The sequence below is a fragment of the Protopterus annectens genome, chromosome 2.part1, assembly GCF_019279795.1.
Source record: "Protopterus annectens isolate FY-2018-M chromosome 2.part1, PAN1.0, whole genome shotgun sequence".
In the NCBI taxonomy this organism is placed as follows: domain Eukaryota; kingdom Metazoa; phylum Chordata; order Ceratodontiformes; family Protopteridae; genus Protopterus; species Protopterus annectens.
Window position 1 is genome coordinate 1,492,207,542 of NC_056729.1, and position 22,763 is coordinate 1,492,230,304.

Sequence of the window (22,763 nt, forward strand, 5' to 3'; positions counted from 1 at the left end):
ATTGTTATGTTGTACTTTATTACTACTCTTGTTACTATGCTACTTTTCATCTTGGAGATTTTCTCCCCAGGCCTCCACTGTAAAAGGACATTATGTCCAGCTGTACTTTCCCGTTAAACAAATGTAAAATAAATGATAAATAATTATGTCAGGCTTTGTCCAGATTTCTTGACGCGTTTAAGTTTATTTACTTCCAGGAAGTAATCAAAGTGTTGAGCAGGGCTTCTCCAAGGCAAAACCTTTCACAAAGTAATAATTTTGGCTTAGGACTTAATATTCCAAGGAATGGCACCTCAGTATGGGAGACTGGGACTGCATGTGCAATGACAAAGTTTCATTAGAACAACCAAGGAGAAGCCTATACTCCAAACCAAGCTGGATGGCTTCCTTGTATGTAAGGGGCTCCAGCATGCACTAATGGCAAAGAGTGCCCAGAACATATAACTGCATATTATAAACATGAATGCTAGCTGTATTTTAGCTAGGAGGAATTACATACATCTTAAGGATTGTTTGAAGTCTGACATCCTCACAGCACTACCAAAAGCAAGGTTATACTCAATCCATTCCATTGGGTTTTCTGCAGGGGTGGGTAGCTTGCCTATACCGATCCTAGAAAACGCATATGGGTTTCTGGTTACAATAATGAATAGCAGAAGCCTTGATAAAATGCAGGACCTGAAAGCCAATGTAAGATACATCTTCTCACCTACTGGCACTCAACACATCTCCAACAAGACAAGCTAAACCATGACTGAAATGTATTTCCTGGATTATAGTTTGATCTTGTGAGACAGACCAGACAAAATAAGATGGTTGAAGGGTGTAAACCCAAGAAAATGATGTGCTTTCAATATGTTTAACTAACCACATGTAGGCTATACATCTGTTACAGGATGCTAGCCACATCCACAGATCAAATGTTTCCAGTAATCAGTTAACACATCACTGATTCACTCAAAGGGATTCCAGTATAGTTACTGGGAGACTCAATTGTGGCTGAAATACATTGGAACTCCTTTGGTCACACTACTCTGATAAGACTCTTTTTTGTAGTCTGTCGAAAGCTTCAGTTTTTTTAACTCATTCTAGATCCTACAAGGAGACTCAGTATTGAGAATTTCATTTGAACTGATGAGGCTTCAGTATTACTGCTATTCTGCAGAAACCTATAGGTTATAGTTGTCAAGCTTCTAAATGCTGCAATATCATTCAAAGTTAGCACTGCAGGCTTCTGCCACAATCATAACTTGTCTCCTAGGACTGGAAGTATAACTCGTTGTACCTGTCAATCACTATCCACACTTGAGTTCACATAAAGATTGTTACTGGGGTGATAATGGGTAAACGTGCCAAGACCACTATCAAGACTAGAACAGATAGGAAGTATTTAAGCTTCCAGGGAGGTCACCAGCAGATAAAACTGTAACTAATATGATTAAAGCTACTTTGCTGTTGTTCAGGTTAGGCACAAGTGCTAGACCTGTAACTTTCATAAAAAAATCTGCACCAGCAGAATTAGTAATTAGTAAGGCCATATTTCATGAATGAATTTAAGATTACCTGGACCACAAACATTGATTCTAATATTATGTTGTTCCAGAAAGTCATTATCAGCAAGATGACTAGAGGTAGGCCAGACATTGTAATCTACAATGATGAGATGATTAGGGGTGGGCCAGACATTGTAATCTACAATGATGAGATGATTAGAGGTGGGCCAGACATTGTAATCTACAATTATTTCTCATCACAGATCCCTTGGCTGTGACCAGTACTCCATACTTTCTCTATACTTTATGTGCTTGCTAGTACTACATAAATTTTATTCAATAATTTGTAAGTAATCATGACAGCATGCCTCATTCTGCACCCTGGTTCACATACTTACACTTGCCCCCCCACACTTATGTATGATTAAGCATGTGCATGCACTTGCATATACCCATATACACACATATGTTCACACCTCACACAGACATACATATAAACACACACCTAAACATAAATGTACACAGACACACTTACAATAATGCTTGCCTCGTACACACACAAACTGTATTTACCTCACTGTACTCAAAGCTCTCCATAACTGGAAAATATCACACAAGCCTCCATTATACTGAAAGGCTGCATCATTAACCCAGAAAGCTATGACACATCAGTCTCACTATAACAAGGGAAAGCTCTTTGAGCAGTTACTTGAGGATAAAATGTCAGAGCACTTAATAACCCATAATCTTCTTTAGCAGTTTCAAAACTGTTTTGTCTGGGCCACTTAGGGGAAGGAGGTGCTCTTAATTAACAAACCTGATAGAATTCCATTGTGAAATCTAAAACAAGAATTCTGTAAAACCACAGCAATGGACAAAACTGATTTTACTGATAAACTTTTCTTCCTCAAATGACACTTAATTTCAGTGCTATATACATAAATTATTAAGTACACAAATAACATTTCACTAAACCTAAATAACTAAATGAAATGTTTATATAGTGGTAGACATGCTGTGGTGTCTGGTAGACATGTAATGTAGACAAAGCTCTCTGAAGGCAGATATATTAGCAATATATTAGCAGTACTAGTCAAATTTTAGTATTGACTGATAATATGTTTCATATTTGAGGAAGAAAATGTATTAATACTTTCACCAATAGCACAGGAATAAAAAATGTGATGCTATGTAAGATTTTTTGTCATGTCTTTATTCTACGTAGGAGACTGCAAGGATTAATGGGATAAAAGAAAGGGAGAGACTTAGGTACTATAGAGTATAAGGATCAAGGTATCACATGACATGCTCTGCTGCAGACTGTAGGAACACCTGCTGGCCTGAATTGTAATAAAAAAAAAAACAGAAGTTAATGAAAGACAGAAAGAGACAAAGGAACAATGTGGGGAAAAAGTGTCTCCCAGTCATGTATTAATGTTTATACAGCAACATACCCTTCAAAACATCTAAAATCATATGACAAGAAAATCCACAATCCCCAACAGAAACTTTATTACAGGGCTACCAGTAGCTTATATTTCTTTGTTTGTTTGACACAAAACGTCAACGCAAAAAACTACAAATAACCACAATTCATCTGTACATCTGTATACAACCAGCTCAAGCTAACTATCTCTTCTACTAATTTTTGCAGGACAGCCACAAAGTGTATAAATAGCCCATTATTTTGAGTGCACTGGCCACATATGCAAATAAAATCTCTCCTTATTCCACAAATAGAAATATTGCAGCTTACTCCAAAGAATAAAGAACTAACTGAAACCTAGTTTTTATGCAATAATTCAACCCAGTGAGCTAGCCCTAAGATTTCTTTGTTGTACTATTTTTGCCCCATTACCTGCTGATCATGAAATTTTTCCCATCTCCAGTGAGTAGGTAACCATAAGTGTCTGTTGCTTATGCTCTTGCTGACATCTCAGCAATGAGGATGAAAACTAACCCCTACCCTGGGTAGGAGGGGGTGAGACTCATGTCACAGTGGGACCACTATGCCTATTCATTCATGTGCATACTTTTGTGCAGCTGCTATGACAAGATACGTCACTCATGCCTTTTTGAGCTGAATGCATGCCCAAGACTGTCCCAAATGCTGTCTCTCTTCTCTGAGGGTTGTGTCATACAATGATTCTCCCCCAAGGATAAGCATATCCATCTTTACCACTCCAGCTCCAGCAGGCACTTAGGTTCACAGGACAATACTAGGATATTGGCCCGGAGGGTCTTATAAGCCTAGTCAAGAATTTAACCCATGTTCCCACAAAGTCAGCACCTGTTTTCCCTGTCCAGCAGGGACACAGGTGGGATCCCAGGGGTATATTTTCTTTGGAACACAAATCTATCCTGCCAACAAGTTCTATTAATGTCACAGATCATGTTGAGACCATGCGTGCAGGTTGTGAATGGAGTTTGACTTATGGATATTCAGCAACTCCATCAAGGCTGAATCTGAGACGGTCTTGTATGTCAGATACAGGTCACCTCTGAACAGTCTGTATGAGATGAGTAGAGGGACAGGGCTTTTAGCCTATCTGTATAGGATAGGTGTTTGAGACTCTGGATTTTCCTGGTCAGGAACCTCTGTGGTCTCTCCAACTGCTGCATGTGCTTGGCATGGTACATGCTGAAGGGGGCATTGTATCCGATAATGGGTCTGATAAGGGAGGAGTACAGGGATGTTATGACCTCCTTGTTCCTGGATGAAGTACTTTTATGTATGAGTTGGGCCATGTAGGAAGCCTTCCATACAACGGAGGCAACATGGTGGTCACAAGTCAGGTTGCTATCAACCTGGATGCCCAATTCCCTCACAACTGATTGCATGCTTAGTATATTGTTATTAATGTGATAATTAGTGGGGACACTATTTTCCCCAAAGGAGATAATGATACATTTCTTGGCATTCAGTTTGAGACCATGCTTCTGGCATGAGTCATTAGTTTAAGACCCTCTTGGAGGATGTTCACATCACTGGGGGAATTTATGACAGTGCCCATCTTGCAATCATCTGCAAACTTGGTTAGCCAGAGATCACTGGTTTTGGCTTGCACCTCAGAAAAGTATATCCCAAACACAAACAGTAGAAGCCCCAAGACTAATCCTTGGGGTACGCTGCTTGTTACGGGTTTACTATTAGAGGTGGCTTCCCCTATTTTGACTGAGTGGGTTCTATCAGTGAGCCAGTTAGCTACCCATCTGATAACATATGGGTTTCTGCCTAGCAGGGAGAGTTTATCTATTATGCCTGAGTGAGGAATAGTGTTGAAGGCTTTGGATAGGTCAAGGTAGGCAGTATGCACTGTCTTGCCCATATCCATGGCTTTGGTGACTGTTTTGAAGAAGGCAACCTAGTTTAACAGGCATGATCCACCACATAACACAAGCACTCAGGTCACTCCAGAACAAGTACAAATATGATTCTGTCACTGTTCATGTTGGTGTGAATGACCTGAGCCTTACCTCCCTAGACTTCATGAAAAGAGACATGGAAGAGCTCTCTGATCATGTAGCCCAGGCAGGTATGACCCTGACCCTGAGTAGCATCCTGCCCTCACCAAGAATGATACCTCAGTATAAAGAAAAAATGATCAGTTTCAACAATTGGCTAAGCTTCTGGTGTCATTCAAAGGGGATCCAGTGTCTGTCAGCCTGGGATGACATGCTCGACAAGCCGCGTTGCTTCGCAAGAGATGGCTTGCACCTGTCACCCCTTGACTTTCGAATACTGGCCAAGGCTCTTGCTGCCCCCATAGTGCCTTTTTTATGCAAGGCTCAAAATTCAAACCCACCTCCGTAAACAGCAGAAATAAAAAAATGAGGGTTATGCTACTCAACACCAGGAATTTAAATCTCAAAATGCATGCACTCGAAGCACTCCTAAGTATGGAGAATGTCGACATCTGTGCAGTAACTGAAACCTGGTTCAAGGCTCCAGAAAGCACTCCAGCACTACTGAGCTACAACTCATACCACACATTTCGGCCACAGAACACGGACCGAAACACAAAAGGAGGGGGTGTATTCATATTCATCAAGGATACCCACACCTCCAGGTTAGTGGCGCAGCATGATACCTCTGAGATCATCCATGTGCAACTAACATTGGGCAAATCTGCAATGCAAATTGTGGCCTGCTACAGATCACCCTCCATGACCCAGGACCACCACTCCGCCTTTCTGGAGACACTGGAAAACATGTAGGTCCTACCGAACACCCTGATCTTTGGAGATTTCAATTACCCTACCATTAACTGGGAAAACTACTTGAGTACAAACTCCCAGGCTCAGCGCTTCCTGGAATTTATCAACTCAAATGCCCTGGATCAGCTGGTAAACTCCCCTACCAGAGGCCACAACATATTGGACCTGGTCATCACCAACATGGGCGACAGGTGCTCCGTACCGGAGGTCAACTCGTCACTGGTTACATCAGACCATAAACTAATCACCCTGGATTTCCACACCCTACCACCACCACCCCCAACCAAGGAAACCACAGTGAAAAACTTTTCTAAAGCAAACTTCACCTTACTTAAGGCAGAGGTGGTAAGTTTCACAGCCCCCAGGCTAAAGGATAACACTGCCCAAGATGCAGAATCCTTTACAATTGCACTCTATGAGCATCTACATGGATGCATGGATCATGCCATCCCTAGCAAAACCAAGACTCACTCCCCTAAGAAAAGGAAACCAGTCTGGTGGACCCCTGCCATAAAAAGGTTATACAACAAAAGGAGGAAACTAGTTCAGAAAAAAGCAAATCCCAAGAAGGAAAGACATCCCTGATCAGTATCAGTAAGAAACTAAGGTCCTTCATAAAATCATCCAAGGCTAACTTCGAAAGAAAAATAGCCAAGGATTCAAAAGATAACCACAAAGCCTTCTTTAGCTATGTCAAGAATCTAAGTGGCAACTTGCAGATATGCTCTGAGATAGTGCAAAATAGCACAAAATATACTGAACCTACTGATATTGCCAACATACTGGCAGACAGATTCAGTGCAAACTTCACCTCCCTCTTACCTTCAAAAGGGCCCGCAACAATACCGGAAAAGTGTAGTGTCCTGGAAATCACAGAAGCACAGGTGAAAACAGCCCTTTCAAAAGCCAAAAACACAGCATCAATAGGGCCAGATGGTGTCCCAGGCTGCATCTTGCACGAACTACAGAACGAACTAACCCCCCATCTAAACACGCTGTTCAACCTCAGCCTCTCCACAGGCTACATGCTCATAGAATGGGACACAGCAATGGTTATTCCACTCCACAACGGAGGGGCCACAACTGACCCTGGTAACTATTGCCCCATAAGCCTGACTAGCCTGGTCTGCAAGGCTATGGCGCACATCATCATGGAACTCATTAACAAAGACATTGGGAACCTCCAAACACTTGACTCGACCCAGTTTGGCTTTGTTAAGGGCAGATCATGCCTACTAAACCTGGTTGACTTTTTTGAGACAATTACCAAGGCCATAGATGAGGGAAAGGTGGTTCACACAGCCTACCTTCATCTCACCAAGGCGTTCAGCACCATTCCTCACTCGGGTATTATAGAAAAACTCACCAGCCTGAACATAAACCCCTACATCACAAGATGGGTTGCCAACTGGCTTACAGACAGAAATCACACGGTAAGAATAGTGGGCTCCAGGTCTGACTCTAAACCAGTCACAAGTGGTGTCCCGCAAGGCACAGTTCTGGGACCCCTACTGTTCGGCATATATTTCTCAGAAGTACAGGCAAACACAGGAGGACTATGGCTAACCAAGTTCTCCGATGACTGCAAACTGGGAGCAATAATTGACTCCCTGGCTGACACGGACATCCTCCAAAAAGGCCTTACTGAGACAGACACCTGGTGTCAAAGTCATGGCCTCAAGCTAAATGCCAAAAAATGCATAGTCATCCCATTTGGGAAAAACAAAACACCCACGAATTACCACATAGGCGGCAGCCCCCTTAATACAGAAGAGGTAATAAGAGATCTGGGGACCCAGGTAGATAGTAATCTCTCCTTTGACAATCATATTGCCAAAGTAGTTAGGAAATCCTTCTATGTGGCCCATCTAATTACTAAGGGGCTTGCATCTAGAAATAGAGGTTATAGTGCCCCTCTACTCGTCGCTCATCAGACAATGCCCCATTTGGGATGTACCTTACAAGACACTTCCAACAGCTTGAAAGACCATAAAAGCACCTCAACAAGAGGATTACTGGCTTCAAACATATGTCCTATGCAGCCCGACTGCAAAAACTCTGGCTGTACTCAGTGGCATATCGCTTACTCAGAGGTGATCTCTGCCTGACTTACAAAACCATGTCAAACTCAAAATTGATGGACATGCTCCACCTAAAGAAATCCAAGTCATTGCGAGCCACACACTCTAGTGAGCTAAACCTCGCCACAACAATAAATAGAACATGCTGGAGGGATAGATTCCTGTCACAGAGACTCCCCATGCTTTGAAACAAAATTCCTAACTACATTAGGCAGAGCCCCTCACTAACACTCTTCAAGAGAAGCCTTGATGAGTGGATGGGTAACAGAAAATACACCCCTGGGATCACTTCATTGGCTCTGCTTGACAGAGGCTCAGTTAATTAATCAATGGGGCGGCGAAAGCCGACACACTCTGGCTAGGCTTATAAATGCCCTCGGGCAGATAGCCTAGTACCTACCTATGAACCTATGAACCTACGATCTCCCTTTGACAAAACCAAACTGTGTGGGATCAAGCATTTGGAGGTTGCCAATGTCCTTGTTTATAAGGTCCGTGATAATGCATTCCATGGGTTTGCAGATCAGGATAGTTAGGCTGATGGGCCTATAATTGCCTCGGTCAGCGGACGCTCCACCTTTGTGCAGAGGGATTACAGTAGCTGTCCTCAGTTCTGCTGGGACAAAGCCAGTGCACAGGCTTTGGTTGAATAGGGTGCCTAGTGGTGCTGAGAGCTCCTGCCTGAGTTCATGTAAGACACAGCCAGGGATGTTGTTGGGTCCCATGAAGGCTGTATTTTTTGCCTTCAAGAGGGCATTAATAACCCAGTGATGAGGGGAGAGGAGCAGGAGCTGGGGATGTCCTGGCTTACTGATGGGGGCAGGGGGTGAAGTTTTCACTGAACTTGTCTGCCAGCAGGTTGGCTATATCTATGGCATTTGTGTATGTGGTATTCTTGACCACCAATTCAGACAGATTTGGGAGTTACCTTTGGGAGTGCAGACATATGCGAAGAAGGCCTTGTGATTGTCTTTAGTGGATGTGGCCAATTTGGACTCAAAGCTAGCTTTAGAGGATTTCACCAGTGACCTTATTTTCTTGTTCAGACAAAGGGGAGATTGCTTCCAACTTGGCACCTGCTCCTTCTTGGTTCTGGACAGCAACTTTTTCCTTTCATTATAGAGTCTGTTTATTGCTGCTGTCCACCAGACAGGTTTACTCTTCCTTGAGGAAGATGATTTAGTCCTGTCAGGTATTGCTGAGTCCATGCAGCTATATAGGTGCTCATGTAGATTTTTGGTGTAGGCTTAGACATTAGTGCTTGGTTCAACTGAAGGGATGGTGGCTGCGAAGCTGCTTATACCTACTCTCAGGAGGTTGTAGTCAGCTTTGGAAAAACTTTTTTGTTCATCCCTGGCAAGGGGGTTAGGGGAGATAGTGACTTCAAAAGTGATTGCTTTATGGTCGGATCTTACCAAGGTGGATGACACTGGGTGCTACAGTGGCTACACATGTTGGTTAGTTCTAGGTCCAGGATATTTCTGCCTCCTGTGGGGGTGTCAACCAGCTGATCCAATGCATTGGCATTGATGAAGTTAAGGAATCTCTGGGCATTTGTGTTTGAGCTAGAATAGGTCTTCCACTCTATGGTTGGGTAGTTAAAGTCACCCAGGATCAGGGTAGAGGGTTGAATCTTGATAGATTCAAGTTAATCCAGATAGGTGGAGTGGGTCTCCTGAATAATAGTTAGGGGTCTGTAGCTAGCTATGATTTGAATAGGTGCCTTGTCAATAGTTAACTGCACCTGGAGTGTCTCCTGTGCATCATACTGTTTGACCAGCCTGAAGGTGTGTATGTCTTTGATAAATATTGAAACCCTGCCTCCTTTGGCTTTGTTGTCCTCAGTTTGGGGTCTGAAAGTATGGTAGGACAAGTAACCTGGTAAGGCTGATGTGCTCTCCAGAGCTTTGAACCAGGTTTCAGTGACTGCACAAATGTCAGCATCTTCCAGGGCGAGGAATGCTTGCAATGAGTACAGTTTCATGTTAAGACTCCTAGCATTTAGCAGCATGACCTTTAAATTTCATTTAGAAGAATTTTTCATGTTGGTAATTTTGTCCTCACTAATCACACACACAAGTTGTCTTAGTCATACTCAGGGCTATAATCTTCTACACCAATGTGACCCTATAATAGAATACATAGACAATGTGGGGCTATGTCTGAAATAGGCACCACTTTAAATTCATTGAGGTAATAAAACAAATTCTTGTCAGATATAGCTGCCTGATTATTCCTTAGGATATAATGACACCAGGCTAGTAGAGTCAGCAAATAGGAAAAAAATGACTTCAGTTACTCTGTGCTTCACACTTCCAACAAATTACTGAGGCAAAGCATGACAGGAGGTTGACTGTGTCTGTGCAAACAGCAGTAAAGCTATAACTTGTCACAGAGAAACAGTAGCTGGTATCTGCTGTATGCTTCTCAACAGTTCTGAAGTATGTTGGCTGCACTTAGTCATTTTAAAATTCTGCAGTCAATTTCATTGGATACAGTTACATTTGTCCAGTAGAGCTTTTAAGGTTCATTCATAATCAATTCTTGCTTACATTCCTTTATGTTCGTTAATTTTGCTGTGTTTATATTAATTTATAATTTTTTCACTCCTGTGTATGAAAAGAGGTTTTCTCATCTTTCCTCCATGAAGTGTTTACTTTCCTCAGAGTTTTGCTATTCAGATTACCTTGGAATCTCAACAAGCCTACCACCTCACCACTTCTTTTTTCCCTTCTCCATGTACCTCTCTTTGCAATCTGTAATCCCGCTATATTTGGAACCATTTTGTGGTTGTGTTGCTCTCCTCAGATATTCCTAACAGAAGTGTGAGACCCATAAATGTAAGTCTCACAAATGTGAAAAATGATGTGCAATTGTATGTTTATTGAAGTGAATCTCAAAACTTGCTGTAATGCAACTAAAGCACTTCTATAAACAGACTTTATCCTCCTGTACCTTTATAGCCCTGTAACATATATGTAGTTACTCTGTGATCACTGTACTGCAGAGTAAAGGAAATAATCTGAGGTGCTGCAGTTATGCACTTGGAATATATGCACCGTATTCGCATTCCATCACACTATTGAGGAACTGTAGTGACATTCCTTGCCATTTAGAGAGGAGCTCTTCAGAGTTGGGAGGGGGGAATAATTTCCTTTAGTATCTTACTTCCATTGGGCAGCCGCGGTGGTGCAGCAGTTAGGGTTACCACCTCACAGCAAGAGGTTCTCTGGTTTGATTCTCGGCTGGGGTGCCTTCTGTGCGGAGTCTGCATGTCCTCCCTGTGGTCACATGGGTTTCCTCCGGGTGCTCCGGTTTCCTCCCACATCCCAAAGACATGCAATAGTTGGATTGGCCACTCTAAATTGGCCCTAGGTGTGTGTGTGTGTGCGTGTGTGCCTTCTGTGGAAGGTTGGGCGCCGGGCTGGCAACTCGACACTGTAAAACTCCACTGCCAATCCTGAGCAAACAGATGATCCGCTGTGGCGACCCTAACTGGGAAAAGCAGAAAGAAGAAGAAGTATCTTACTTCCTTTATCCATTTTTTCCTGTTCCTGATTTGCTGTGGTTTTAAAATTTTAATCACATGGACACTTTGTCATAACAATGGTCTTCTTTTTTCATTGGGATACTTGTCCTTCTCACCTAGCACACACAAAAAGCATTTTGTGCAATTCCTTTCTTACGGTTAGTGAAAATATACTTGTGGCTGCCTTTATCTGTGGCTGCAGGTGAGACGCCCTGTATCAAATAATTAATATGTGGGATAACAAAACATTATTATAGCCTGATATACAATAATAGCTCATTACTATTCAAAAACGAGCACACTGATTGGATAGTCCAACCAGCATGCCCATTGCAAATCAAGCATATGCCAATAGGAAAAAAGTCCTGCCAATGACGTACCTTTAAGCGGCATATGCTTAGAAGAGAGAACAAAATAAATGAAAAATCAGGTGCATTTTGCAAACTAAAGAATCAGAAATGTACCTGAGTTTTGTTGTATTTCTTCACTGTCCTTCATAAAACCTCAGCAGTTAAAAAAAACCCAAAAATCAACAGGAATTATCTTTTCTCACTTGCTGTCAGTTGCTTCTCCTGCACTGCACTGATGTATTAAGTAAGCATGGGAATGCAAGTCCCATACGTATGCACAGTACAAAAATAATTAAGGAAGAACGTGGATCATGCCATTATACAAAGACATTATTTAAGAAATGCAAGCAATTCATTTCTTAAATAATATTATTGTATAATAGCAATAAGCCACTCCTGTTTGACGGTATATCCCCATGGTTAGTTTTGTTTAATCACTTGAGCTTCACCCTTGTTGTTGTTGTTGTTGTGACTTGTGATCAAATCACACCAGCTGTGGGTAAATCCTGATATAACAATGTAAAGTCATAGATTATTGTTAATGTATTTCCTAGAATGGTTATAAGAATGTCCATGTTACACAGGGACACAACTGAATTAGATTACATGTTTAGACTTATAAAGGACCTGGTCATTAGCCTAGTATATAGTTATGAACCTACTAACCTAATAGTATCATTCTTTACAATTAAATTCAGGAACAAGTCCTCTTATCATGAAATTTCTCAGTATGAAATCTAACCACATGCATGGTTCATCTAACTCTTCAGTTATTCAGACTGAACTTCTGGAGAGGAACTCATGTTAGCCCCTTCCTGATGACCAGGATAGTTTTTTTATTTGTTAGCCAGGTATGCCCCTAGTGGAGGAAAACTGTCATAAACAAACAAGAACAAATAAGCAGACAAATTAGTAAATAAAAAATAGGTGATCTTGATCTTTAGGAATCAAAGAAACAGTATATATACATATACATATAATCTATATATACATATATACATATATATATATATATATATAGATATATATATATATATATAGATATATATATATATATATAGATATATAGATATAGATATATATATAAATATAAATATCTAGCTATCTTTCTATATACATATATATATTTATATATATATATATATATATATATATATATATATATATATATATATATATATATATATATATATGGGTCTACTTTGTTTTGTTGAATCTCATTTCACTGAATTTCATTTCACCCCGACCACATCACTGAAGACACAAATTACTGAAAACTCATTTCACTGAATCTCATTTCACTGAACTTAATTTAGTATGTATGGCACTATGTAGAGTACTGTAAGGCAAGTAAAAGGTATATGCCCTTTTCCCCACTGTAGTGCAATCCTGGAGTTAGTATATATAGTTAGGGGTGGTGTGGGGGTGTGGTGGGCATAGCCTCCCACCTTGTTTGTTTTATATTGTATTTTATCAAAAACTTCAAAACAATACATTTTAAACAATAGACATGCATAATTACAACATCAGTGACTAACTCCCTCCGGAAGACAATATTTACTTAAACTAACTGGGGGCTATGCCCCTGACACCCCCCAATGTAACCCCCACACCCCCCTTAACTATATATACAAACTCCAGAATTGTGCTACAGTGGGTAAAAGGTCATATAACTTTTACCTGCCTAACAGTACTATACACAGTCCCATATATACTAACTGCAGTTCAGTGAAATGAGATTCAGTGAAATGAGTTCAGTGAAATGAACCCCCCCCCCCCCAAAAAAAAAAAAAAACACAGAAATCTAACTTTTTTTAACATTTTTGATTGGGAGAAAGTCCCACTGCATACCCTCTGCAAATTAAATATACCAGCTCTGAGATGGCAGTACAGTGAAGAAAAGGGTAAATATATATATATATTTCACATGGTTTATTCCAGTATTTTATTGGATACTTGGCAATCCTTGAGTGTTTAATGATTTACTCCTGTAGTCCTTGTTTGGACACTTCTGTTGCCTATCATATACATTCTAAAACTTAGTCACTGTATTATCCTACTACCTCTTATTAGGATACTGTTCCAACCACCTAACACATTTTTCATGAAATAGTTCCACACATTTCCTATTAGTTGCCCAACAAACATCCTCAAACTGCTTTCTGTTCTGGTGGATGTCTTTTTTCTGAGATACAGTGTCTACGTAGACTCTGCATTCCATTGAGACACGTAACCATTTCTGTCATGTCTTCCCCTCTACCTTTTCTGAAGACTACATGTTAAGTTCTATTAGTCATCCTATAAAGATTCTGATGTAGATGTTGTTATTATAATTATGTTGATGAGGTGTCCAGTAAAATATATTGTACTGTACACAGGTTCTTGTAAACTGTTTGTGCAGAGAAGTTTTGTACCGTCTTGCTTCTTCCTGCACTTCCCAGTTCAACATCATCCTTCCTTTTTGCTTTATAATGGTATTTGTTCATCTTTATGGGCTTCTTATTGAAATGCTGGCACACATAATACTAAGTTCTGACATTGGAAAAAGACCGAATTTACAGGAGAAAAGTGAATCTCAAACATCTCTCTTCTCCTTTACACTTGTTTTTTTTTTACAGCGGTTAAGCCTCCCACCCCTGAACTTATGTATACCAACTCTGAGATCACCATACCTAAGAGAAAAGGGAATATTCTATGAAATGGCCATTTTGGGCTTGGTATATACTAATCTGTCTGCTTGTCAGCCATTCAGACTTCATATTATGGGAATTGCTAATGCAGGTCCTGACATTTCAAATGGTTACCCTAGGGCACAGATGCTGTTGGTGGAGGTTTCCTCATATTAATCTGGTTAAAAGTATTTGCTTCCAGGCATCTCTGCAATATGTTTCCTGTTCATGCTTTACATGCAGGGCAGTGTGAAGATTGTGTGTTATTACATTTTTCTAACCTTTATATCCATATATGATAGTTATGAGCTTTCTTAAACAAGAAACTTGTTATTATCTGCTTACCATTTTCCACATTTTGGCTGCTGGTATAGTTTGAAATTTGGTCGTGGCCTTTCTGCCTGCATTTTCCTTTTCATGTTAGATGGTACTTAGCTCATTTGAATCGATTGTATGAATTCTGGGATTATGTGGAACTCCAGGTACGCAGCTTTTTTGATCTTTAGCATCCTCATAATGATAAATTCATTCTCAAGAACTCATCTTGCATTTCATTGAGTTAAGCTACATCATTTGTGGACACACTGTTAAAATCATGCTGACAATTCTTTTATGAAAAAGTTAGTCCTATATATATATATATATATATATATATATATATATATATATATATATATATATATATATATATATATGCAAGAGGTTCTCCGGTTCGATCCCTGGCTGGGGTGCCTTCTGTGCGGAGTCTGCATGTCCTCCCTGTGGTCGCGTGGGTTTCCTCCGGGTGCTCCGGTTTCCTCCCACATCCCAAAGACATGCTGCAGGTGGATTGGACACTCTAAATTGGCCCTAGGTGTGCGTGTGAGTGTGCCTTCTGTGGAAGGTTGGGCGCCGGGCTGGCAACTCGACACCGTAAAACTCCACTGCCATTCAATGCGCGGACAAGGTGATCCGCTGTGGCGACCCCTGACCGGGAAAAAGCCAGAAGAAGTATATGATGAATATGTTTGCAGTTCTTTTAATTTACTTTTTTAAAACACTGTCACTGCAATAGATGACAGTATCATTTTATGATTTGTTTAAAGTAGATTTATTTTTAGTATAAATACAAAATATTGATGTTATGCTATTTGTATTATTAGATTCTGAGCATGTTCATATTGCATTTCTTTTCTTTTCCTACATGTCTATATTTGGGGTTGTGTCAGCATTACGTTAATTGTTATAATTATTTATTATCAGATGTGCTGTACTTTGACAAAGCACTTAAATAAAACAGTGATTGACTGAATCACTAACTGACTGATTGAAGGAGCTCATTCTTATGAATGGATAGTAACCATTTAGGTACCAAAGGACTCAGCAGTGAGGATTATCATTTTCAGTGGCATTATAAGTAGCCTTGTACAATGATTGGAAGTAAAAGTTAACCTCTGTGCTTATGCCGCAAAGTTATGTAACAGTATTGATATAAAAGAGCTACAGAAAGGAGAAGAAGAGACTTGGTAAGATTGAAAGGATGCTCCATAGCAGTGTAGCTTAAATTCAAAATAACATGCTTGGGAATTAGAGATCCAAGAACAGGAGTACACAGTGCCAAGGGTAGGAAGCAGAAACAATAGTAACAAAAGATGAGAGGAATGTGGGATGATCTTAATAAGTAACATATAGATGGGTAACCATTTGAAATGTTGAGACCCACATGAGCGAGTCCCAAAACATGGAGACTGAAAGGCTGAGAAAACGGACTGGTAAATATCAAGTCCAAGATGGACATTTCTCAGAATATTCCCTTATCTCTGAGGTATGGTGATCTCAGAGTTGGTAGATATGCGTTCTGGGGGTTTGGGGAGGGCTTGCATCCTACATCATGGCACTGAGTGGAATTTCCCCCTGCAAAATGCAAGTTTAAAGAAGAAGAGTGATGGTAATTCTCTGTTCTCCTGTAATTGTCTTATTTATTTTCAGTGTGTTAGGACTCGGCATTAAGACTGCCAGTATTTCAGTAAGGAGCCCTTCCTGAGTACAACATTTAGCCACAGAAGTTATTATGTGCTGTTGAATGACTCAGCAATGTCCCTTTAACATTCTCCAGGTAATGTGCCCTTATGTTTGTTCATTTAATTGTATGGCTTGACAACTGCAGGGATTCCTTCATGTAGTAAAGTACACACTGGCACATAAGGTATTGGGCCTGTACATACTACATTAGCTCCCAGTAGCTCACCACCATGCTGTCAGACATAGCATGATACAGGCATATTGCCCTTTGCCTCTAAGGGCCACAAGGCAGATGTCAAGTAACCCATGGCCTCAGCAAAGTCATGGGCCTGTCTAAACACAACCTCATTGCACAGTCCATGGCTGGTATGCATTGCACTAAATTTATGATTCAGACATTTACACTTAATTACCACATTATCATATTTGCCATACTATGAGCCCCAAAACAGCCAGGGGACTTGTGGACAAAGGCCATCAATAAGAAAAGTATAATCCTAACACTCATATACAAATCCTTAGTTATCTCCCTAATAACATGCCCCATTTAGATGCCCATGATACTCAGGACTCAAATGGTTTGAGGTGCGTGGCTAGTCTTGTAAGGGCCCTAGTGGTCATTAGCTTGTTAACAACCTATTAACCTATAGAAACACAAAGTGACATCACAGTGCTTATCATGTTATCTAATCCCTATAGCAAAACAACTGAATACTTGGTCTTCAAACTAAAGAACTATTCTACATCTGCTGCATTAAAGTTGCAAAAGCCAGTTGTAGTTGGGGAGAGTGACTAGATAGTTGTATAACTCTTTTTTTGCTGGACATTTTTCCCCTGGTTAGACAGGCAGCACAAGATTGTTGAAACGATAAATAACCGGGGACAATGGAAAAGGTGCAGGCAGCAGTAACTCACCGCTTGCATGGCTGAAAGGCTGTGTGAGGTGGACTGTGTTCAATTCAATTTCTCCAAGTCTTTTGGGTTTCTAATACCATGATGGGAATGGACCCCATTCCTAAATCAAAGTATGATTAAACTTTATGAAACTGGTATTGTTTCACTCTTTGATGTGAGTCAAAAGTGCTGTTCACAACACCCACAATGTGCCCAGAACTGACTCCTTCTGCAATTCATATAGTTAAACATATCGGTAACATATCTAAATCTTCTTTTTCTTTTAGCTGCTCTTGTTAGGGGTCACCATAGCAGATCATGTGTTTCCATTTGTTCCTGTCCTCTGCATCTTGCTCTGTCACATCAACCACCTGCATGTCCCCTCTCACCACATCCATAAATCTTATCTTAGGCCTTCCTCTTTTCATCTTACCTGTCAGTCTTAGCATCCTTCTCCCAATAAACCCAGCATCCCTCCTCAGCATATGTCCAAACCAATGCAATCTCACCTCTCTGGCTTTGTCTCCAAACTGTCCAACCTGAGCTGACCCTCTAATATACTCATTTTTAATCTTGTCCATCCTCATCACACCCAGTGCAAGTCTTAACATATTAAACTCTGCCACCTCCAGCTCTGGCTCCTGTCTTTTCGTCAGTGCCACTGTCTCCAACCCATATAATATAGCTGGTCTCACTTCCATTTTGAAGACCTTCCCTTTCACTCTTACTGGTACCCATCTATCACAAATCATTCCTGACACTCTTCTTCACCCACTCCACCCTGCCTGCACTCTCTTCTTCAACTCTCTTCTGCACTCACTGTTACTCCAAACTGTTGATCCCAAGTATTTAAACTCAACCACCTTCACCAACTCTACTCCCTGCATCCTCACCTTTCCTCTGTCCTCCCTCTCATTCACACACATATATTCTGTCTTAGTCCTGCTAACCTTCAGTCCTCTCCTCTCTAGAGCATATCACCACCTCTCCAGGGTCTCCTCAACCTGTTCCCTACTCTCACTACAAATCACAATGTCATTCACAAACATCATAGTCCACAGGGACTCCTGTCAGTAACATATCTAAATAAAACTGCAAACTATTTTTTATGAGACCCATTGCTCCTATTACTATTGGAACTGTCTGGGTATCCTTCTTCCATATTGCCTTAATTTCTGACTGCAAATCCTGATATTTTGTGACTTTGTGTCTCTCTAAACAAAAACACAGTAATCACTGTGTGTAGCGATTTCAATGATCAGTGCTACTTTTGTCTTCTTTTCATGGGCTACTATATCTGGATTTCTCACATCTATTTTTAAACAATTGGTAAAGAGTAATCCCATGTGATATAAACTTCATTTTTCTCGATAATGCTTTCTAGCTCATGTTTCCAATGCTTCTCAGCTACTTCAATATTGTAATGTTTTCACAATTCCAATGCAACAGTCTTGCCACGTTATTATGTCTTTCAGTGTACAGGACCTCTGCTATTAGTGCATCACACCCAGAAACAAGATGTGCGACTATTTCCAGTTCTGTTTTACAGAACCTGCATTTGTCTGTTTTTCCTATATGTCCAATGGACTTTGTAAACCAAGGTGTAGTTAGTCCACTATCCTGGGCCACTAATATTAACCTTTCATCTTTTGGTTTAAATTGACCTCTTCTTATCCATTCCTGCATCAAATCCTGATTGATATGAGGTTGTTCCAGGAGTTTACTGTACTTGCAACTATACTTATGCCTTTCCACATTTCTTACATTTTCATCTGATCCTTCCCCTTATATTCTTTCTTTTGTTTTTTTGGCATATTCAGTTGCTGCCTGATTTTTGTCTACTTCTGGTTTGGTTTCCATTCACTTGACACCAATAATACTTCTGCTAGACTAAATAGGAAAGTCATCTTAGATTTGTTCTCCTCACATTTTAAAACAGTTAGCAAGGGTATAACTATTCCCGGCTCCACAAAGTCTCCTATTCAATTTTTCCCTTGGAACTAGACAAACTTTCAACTTAAGCACTCAAACCATTCATTTCTCAGCCCGGCACTTGCTCAAAACTCATAGCAAGCACTTATAAACCCTAGCACTAGACCCCCCTATACTGTACAGAAGGACAAGGCTCTTTATTCGACCTTACCCAGCCAATCAGTAAAACAGTTCACAATCCAGGCATGTTCAAAGGGCAGTTTCAGGTGTACTCTCCAGTCCAACTGGTGAATCTGGGCATTTTGAGGCAATGTTACAACTGCCTCATGTACACAGACAACCCTCTCCTACTACCAGCAAACACTAATACATGCAAGAGATGCAATTATACAGCCAAACTGGAGGCTAAGCTCTCTCAACCCAAGACTGGAGCAGACAGTCAAGAGAAGAAGGGAAATGCTTGCATCACACCATCAGTCTCACATAGACCCATTAAACCAGCACATGTAAAAAACACACATAAATACACAAAAACATACTCGGAGGCTCTAAATAAAAATCTGCAAAAGCAACAGAGACCTCCAAAGCAGACATCCAAGCAACCTCCGCCCCTCCAACACAAACCATGAAACACATACTTCAGAAAACCAGTGTGCCACGCAATCACAGCCCTTAAGGCAAAATAACATAACCAACACACTAGTAATAGGCAACTCTATAGTCAGGCACACTGACGTCCCACTCACTAGGCTGACCAAGGAGAAGGTTTTAGGTTTAGCTGCCTATCAGGTGCCAGGATCCGCCACATAACACAAGCACTCAGGTCACTCCTAAACAAGTACAAATACGACTCTGTCATTGTCCATGTTGGTGTGAATGACCTGAGCTGTACCTCTGTGGACTACATGAAAAGAGACATAGAAGAACTCTCTGATCACGTTGCCAGGCCGGTATGAGCCTGACCATGAGTAGCATTCTGCCCTCACCAAGAATGATACCACTGTATAAAGAAAAAAATTATCAATTTCAACATTTGGCTAAGGTTCTGGTGTCATTCAAAGGGGATCCAGTGTCTGTCCACCTGGGATGACATGCTCGACAAGCCATGCTCCTTCGCTAGAGATGGCTTGCATCTGTCACCCTTAGGCTTTCGAATACTGGCCAAGACTCTTGCCATCCCCATAGTGCCTTTTTTTAGGCAAGGCTCAAGAGACAAACCCACTGCCATAAATAGCACAAGTAACAAAAAACTGCGGGTAATACTGCTCAATGCAAGAAGTCTAAACCTCAAAATGCACGCACTCGAGACGCTACTCAGTATGGAGAAAATCGATATATGTGCAGTAACAGAAACCTGGTTTAAGGCTCCAGAGAGCACCCCAGCATTACCAGGCTACAATTCATACCATACATTTTAGCCACAGAACCCAGACCAAAATACAAAAGGTGGGGGCGTATCCATATTCATCAAGGATACCCACACCTCCAGGTTAGTGGCACAGCACGATGCTTCAGAGATCATCCACATGCAACTAACAATGGGCAAAACTGCAATTCAAATTGTAGCTTGCTACAGATCACCCACCATGTCCCAAGACCCCCATTCCATATTTCTGGAAACACTGGGAAACATAAAGGTCCTGCCAAACACCCTAATATTGGGTGATTTCAAATACCCAAACATTAACTGGGAGAACTACTCAAGTACTAACTCCCTTGCCCAACATTTCCTAGAATTTATAAACTCAAATGCCCTGGATCAACTGGTCAACACTCCCACCAGAGATGACAACATATTGGACCTGGTCATCACCAACATGGGCGACCGGTGCTCCTCACTGGAGGCCAACCCCTCACTGGTTAGATCTGACCACAAACAAATCACTCTGGATATCCAGATTCCGCTCCACCCTGGTTAAAGAAACCACTGTGAAAAACTTTTCAGAAGCAAACTTCACGTTACTTAAGACGGAGGTGGAAAGTTTCAAAACCCCCATGCTAAAGGATAATGCTATCCAAGCTGCAAAATCCTTTACTAATGCATTCTACGGGAACCTGCAAGAATGCATGGATCATGCTATCCCAAGCAAAACCAAGACTCACTCCTCCAAGAAAAGGAAACCAGTCTGGTCGACCCTTGCCATAAACAAGCTATACAACATAAGGAGGAAACTAGTACAGAAAAGAGCAAAATCCCAAGAAGGGAAGATATCCATGATCAGTATCAGCAAAAAACTACGATCCCTCATAAAATCATCCAAGGCTAGCTTCGAAAGAAAAATTGCCAAGGACTCCAAAGGTAACCACAAGGTATTCTTTAACTATGTAAAGAATCTAAGTGGCAATGCTCAGATTTGTTCAGAGTTAGTGCAGAGTGGCACAAAATACACTGAACCGACTAATATCGCCAACATCCTGGCAGACAGGTTCAGTGCAAACTTCACCCCCCTCTCACCCCCAAAAGCACCATAACCATACCAGAAGAATGTAGAGCCCCTGAAATCACAGACACTCAAGTTAAAACAGCCCTCTCCAAAGCCAAAAACACAGCATCAATGGAACAGGACAGTGTCCCAGGCTGTGTCCTACACAAGCTGAAATACGAACTAACCCCTCACCTAAATACACTGTTCAAACTCACCCTCTCCACAGGCTATGTACCCATAGAGTGGTGCACAGCAACGGTTATTCTGCTCCACAAAGGTGCAGCCACACCAGGCCCCGGGAAATAACACCCTAAAAGCCTGACTAGCTTGGTCTGCAAGGCTATGGAGCACATTATCATGGAACTCATTAACAGAGACATTGGGAACCTCCAAACACTGGACCCTACCCAGTTCAGCTTTGTTAAGGACAGATCATGCCTCCTAAACCTGGTGGACTTCTTTGAGACAGCTACCAAGGATATAGATGAGGGAAAGGTGGTACACACAGCCTATCTAGACCTCGCAAAGACCTTTGACACCATTCCCCATTCTGGTATTATAGACAAGCTCACCAGCCTGAACATAAATCCCTATGTCACAAGATGGGTTGCCAACTGGCTCATGAGCAGAACCCACATGGTGAGAGTTGCGTGAGCTAGGTCCGACTCTATACTGGTTACAAGTGGTGTTCCCCAGGGCTCAGTCCTAGGACCCCTCCTGTTCGACATATACTTCTCAGAGGTACAGGCAAGCTCAGGAGGACTATGGCTGACCAGGTTTGCAGACGACTGCAAACTAGGGGCTATAATTGACTCTCCAGCGGACACAGACATCCTCCAAAAGGGTCTCACTGAGACAGATACCTGGTGTCAAAATCATGGCCTCAAGCTAAATGCAAAAAGTGCATAGTCATCCTCTTTGGAAAAAATAAAGTACCCACAAACTACCACATAGGTGTTAGTTCCCTAAATACGGAAGATGTAATAAGGGATCTGGGGACCCAAGTAGATAGTAATCTCTCCTTTGATAATCACATTGCCAAAGTGGTTAGAAAATCCTTCTATGTGGCCCACCTAATCACAAAAGGGTTCTCATCCAGATCAAAAGAAGTCATTGTGTCCCTCTACTCATCACTCATCAGACCCATCATAGAGTACAGTGCCCCATTTG